The sequence below is a fragment of the Penaeus monodon genome, chromosome 9 (assembly GCF_015228065.2).
Source record: "Penaeus monodon isolate SGIC_2016 chromosome 9, NSTDA_Pmon_1, whole genome shotgun sequence".
Classification (NCBI taxonomy): Eukaryota; Metazoa; Arthropoda; class Malacostraca; order Decapoda; family Penaeidae; genus Penaeus; species Penaeus monodon.
Genome location: NC_051394.1, coordinates 13,554,894 through 13,559,893, shown reverse-complemented (window position 1 = coordinate 13,559,893; position 5,000 = coordinate 13,554,894).

Sequence of the window (5,000 nt, the reverse complement as noted above, 5' to 3'; positions counted from 1 at the left end):
ATGGGAGAAGCAGCGTGATAAAGAAAAGTGATAAAAAGAAGAGGAAGTAGCCGCAAAAAAAAAGAGAAAAATAGAAAGAGAGAGAGAAAGAGGGAGAGATTGAGAGAGAGGGAGGGAGGAGAGGAGATTAAGAGAGGGGAGAAAAGAAGAGAGATGAGAGAGAGAGAGAGAGAGAGGGAGAGAGAATATGAAAGGAAATGAGTATACGAGAAGAGAGAGAAAAATGAAGGCAATCTCGGCTGTAGTTGAGAACCCATAGATGCGAAAACACTCCCTCAAAGAAAAATAAAAAAATAAAAAATAAAAAATAAAAAGGTTTCGAAGATGGGTTAAAAGACGTCTAAGATTCCCGAGTTCTCACCAAGAGGAAGATGAATGCCCCCCCCCCCAAAAAAAAAAGCCTTTTCACTAGCTGTAACTACGTCGGATTTCAATCACGGTGAACGATGGTTAAAGTCCAGCCAGGTCTTCCCCCCCCCCCCACGCGCTTTATCAGCGAGTCACGAAGGGAGGGGGGCGAGTTGAGGCTCTGCTGGTAGGGAACGATTAAGTAAAGACAGAGAGATAGATAGATAGAGAGAATGATAGATAGATAAATAGATGTATATAGATAGATAAATATATTTATATATAGGTAGATAGATGGATAGATGGATATATAGATTTAGATAGATAGGTAGATAGATAGATAGATAAATATAGACAGATAGATAGACAGATGAATAGATGGATAAATATCAGATAGATACAAATATATAGATACATGGATAGATGGATAGATATATAGATACATGGATCGACAGACACTGAAACAGACTTATAGACAAACAGATAGAATGATATATAAACAGATACATAGACAGTATCACACATAGACCTAAGAGGCTTGATCTCAAAAGAACGATGTTGCACCTTTAGATACATAGATAGATAGATAGATAGATAGATAGAAAGATTTGTTGTCAGATAGGCGATAATTGTAAACATTCCATTTTGTCAAGTATAATAAAAGTATTTCAGAGAATATACTACTCTTGACACTTTTTCTTCGATATCTCCCTCCCTATATTGAAAATCATGTTCAAAATATTGGCATGTACGTGACGTGTTAACAGCATGCCAGATAAAAGGCTGCTTAATCCTTTATTTTCTAAGTTTTCCTCCGAAACCGTTGAATATTCGTGAAGATAGTGATGTAATTTGTTGAAGCTGATGGCATTTTTGACTGCGATACCGATAATAACACTGACGCAATCGGTTCATGGCGGTGGCAGTCAGTTAACTTGATCAAATGATATATATGTTGGTCATGTTGAAACTAATTAATGTTATGTTAAATGTGGAATGACAATGTGCATAACATGAATAATATGCAATGTAGATTCTAATAAGAATTAACAAACAATATTTAGCAGCACTCCGTTAGATAAAACCAAAATTACGGAATCCTCGAAAATTAAAAATCTAGTAAAAAAAAAAATAAAGCTCACCTCCCCGATAAACTACACAAACACCCTTAAAAGAATAAAAAAAAGAAAAGAAAAGAGAAAAAAAGTTACCATATTTAAAAGCGAGTATTTTCCACCATAATCGAGACTTCGACATTTCCCTCCTTGATCGCTCCCATCACGAAAAGCTTTCCTATCTATTAGCCGATTGCTTGGGGAAGAGAATTAGCACGGGTTCCCATTCCACTTTCCAGTCATCAACACACGTCACTGATTGGCTGGGGGGCGAAAATATGACTTTCATTTGGCTCCCGGATACATGGCTTTTGTCTTTAAAAATAGGAGGTGGCCATTTTTACCTTTCATTTGGTCGCTGTCATTGTCGGGTTAACTACGTGTGTGAATGTGTGCGGGAGAGGCTAAAAGTGCATGTTTTATTTCAATTTTATGCTTGCTTTATTGATATGTAAAAGTGGATTGATTGAACAAAGAAAATGATGATAATAGCGATAGAGATGATGGTAGTGATGGTGTGGTGATGATGGTGACGATGTGTTGGCGATGGTGAAGATGTGTTGGCGATGATGATGCTGCGTTGGCGGTGGTGATGATGATGATGGTGTGTTAATGATGGTGAAGCTGTGTTGGCGATGGTGATGATGATGATACGTTGATGATGGTGATGCTGTATTGGAGATGGTGATGGTAATGATATATTGGTGATGGTGATAGTGACGGTGATAATGAAAATGAAGATGGTTAAGATGAAGATTACGAGAAGATGGGGATAACATGAATAATCATAGTAAGGAGACTGAGAATGGGAAAAAAAGAAAGAAAGAAAGGGGAAGTTAAAAGGAGTGAAAAACAAAAACAACAAAAAACAATAAAACAAAACACAAATAAACAAGAAAACAAAAGTCAACAGCCGTTTCGGCCGCCAGGTGTGTGTTCCTTCCGGACTCAGGTGTGAAAAAAAGTCGGCTGAGAAGTTCGTTAATCACAGCCTAATCACAGTTAGTCCATTTTCCTCTCGGTTACACGGATTTGTACTGTACCACGTCTCACTGTAATGGCCGAGACAGGTCGCTGCAGCCTTCAAATCCGTAATTTATTTTCTGCCACGAGATAAATTAATGCTACGGCGATGTTCCCTTTAGATTCATTAATTATACGAGCGCAAATGCACTTATCTTTTTTTTTCAATCTCAGTTTCTTAATTTGCATCTTAATCTCTTTGTCTACTTCATTCTGTCTCTGTCTCCCCTTCCTCCATCCATCCCTCTCTCTCTCTCTCTCTCTCTCTCTCTCTCTCTCTCTCTCTCTCTCTCTCTCTCTCTCTCTCTCTCTCTCTCTCTTTGCCGCTCTCTTTTTCTGAAACTTGCAGCCATAATCACACACACACACACACACACACACACACACACACACACACACACACACACACACACAGATAGATAGATAGATAGATAGATAAAGAGGGAGAGAGAGAGAGAGAGAGAGAGAGAGAGAGGGGAGAGAGAGAAGAGAAGAGAGAGAAAAGAAGAGAGAGAGAGAGAGAGAGAGAGAGAGAGAGAGAGAGAGAGAGAGAGAGAGAGAGAGAGAGAGAAAGAGAGAGAGAGAGAGAAGATGAAGATGAAGATGATGATGAAGAAGAAGAAAAAGAAGAAGAAGAAGAAGAAGGAGAAAAATAAGAGAGGTATGAAAAGGGGAAAGAGAGAGGGAAAGATAAAAAAGTGAGAGAGAAAGAGGGAGGGAGAAACACAGATAGAGAGAGAGAGAGAGAGAGAGAGAGAAAGAAATAGAGAAAGAAGAGAAGAGGAAGAAGAAGTAGAAGAAAAAGAAGAAGAACAAGGAGAAGAACAAGGAGAAGAAGAAGCAGAAGCAGAGAAAGAAGAAAAAAAAAGGAGTAGAAGTAGAAGGAGTAGGAATAGGAGGAGGAGGAGGAGGAGGACGAGGAGGAGGAGGAGGAGGAGGAGAAGGAGAACAAAATGAAGGTGGATAAGAAGAATGAGAAGAAAAAAATAAGAAAAAGGAGAGTGATATATATATATATATATACATACATATATATATATAATATATATATATATATATATATATATATAGATAGATAGATAGATAGATAGATAGATAGATATAGATATAGATATAGATATAGATAGATAGATAGATAGATAGATAGAGAGAGAGAGAGAGAGAGAGAGAGAGAGAGAGAGAGAGAGAAAGAGAAAGTATGAGAGGGATGACGTACGTAAATGATAAGAAACCTTTATATTATTTCAAATGTTTTCAAATCTGTAGAAAGGAAGGAAACCAGTTGGCGAAAGATGCCAGAAAATGCTGTATCGTTTCACCGTATATTAAAGATTTATCCTGTTGTCAGTGTAACATTTCTTTTTCCATCTGTGGTTGTAAACATATTTTTTTCAGGCCAAATATAAACCGTTGACGAGGAAGTCGATCCTATATTTTCACAGAGTAAATTGTGTAGTGATCCAGAACACAATAGATATGTTCACAGTACAGTTCAGTTGAGGAATATTTGAGTGTACAAATCTAGAACGCCTACGTGGTTTCGACGATCCTAGCAAGACACGTTCGTAATAATGTCGATATTTATAATGAAAATTTTGGTAACTTATAGGGAAATAGAGGTATGCTACTGACAATAGCAGAGTAGCAACGATAACACCTATAATGCTATTATTAGAAGATAGAATACTATTGTTTAGCTCATTCTAATACTAACTGGGGATATACACCTATACTCACAACTCTGCCCAGGTTTATGAATGCATGTATGTGTGCGGCTATGCGCATACAGTACGTGTGGACAGTAGGCAACAGCATATATGTTTTACTTTTTCCCTGTAAGATCTAGTTTGTTCTAGATAACTTTTTATCTCTCGCTTAGGTTTCATACGAAAAGCCACACACACACAGAATCAGTGATGGCAAAACTACAAAGATTCTGCAGCCAGTCTTTTACCGGCGTTCCTGGCAGAGGCATTTTATAAGGGCGGTTCGCTTTGAATGTTTTTTTGGGGGAGAACATCATAGCTCGGGGATGGGGGGGGCGATGGGGTTGGAGAAATTAGTAAAACTTGTTGTGGCAAAGACTGTGGTTGTTGTTGATACTAGAAGAGAGAAAGAGAGAGAGAGAGAGAGAGAGAGAGAGAGAGAGAGAGAGAGAGAGAGAGAGAGAGAGAGAGAGAGAGAGAGAGAGAGAGAAAGGAGGTGAGGGAGAGAGAGAGAGAGAGAGAGAGAGAGAGAGAGAAGGGACGTAGGGATAATCCTTTTTTGTTTTGTCTTGTTTTTGCTATGAGGAGCAAGTACATTTTCCATATGGGGTTTTGTTTAATGTATTGTACAAATCAACGGGGAATAAAGCGTTTTACTTACTAGGACGATACGATAAGTTTGGGTTTTATGCACACTGTCCCTCGATGTTTATATGGTATTTGTTACTAATTCTATTGCCTAGTGCCAGGAAGCGTTAGTGTATATATTGGCCAATCGGAATAATGTTCTACAATATATCGAAAAAAC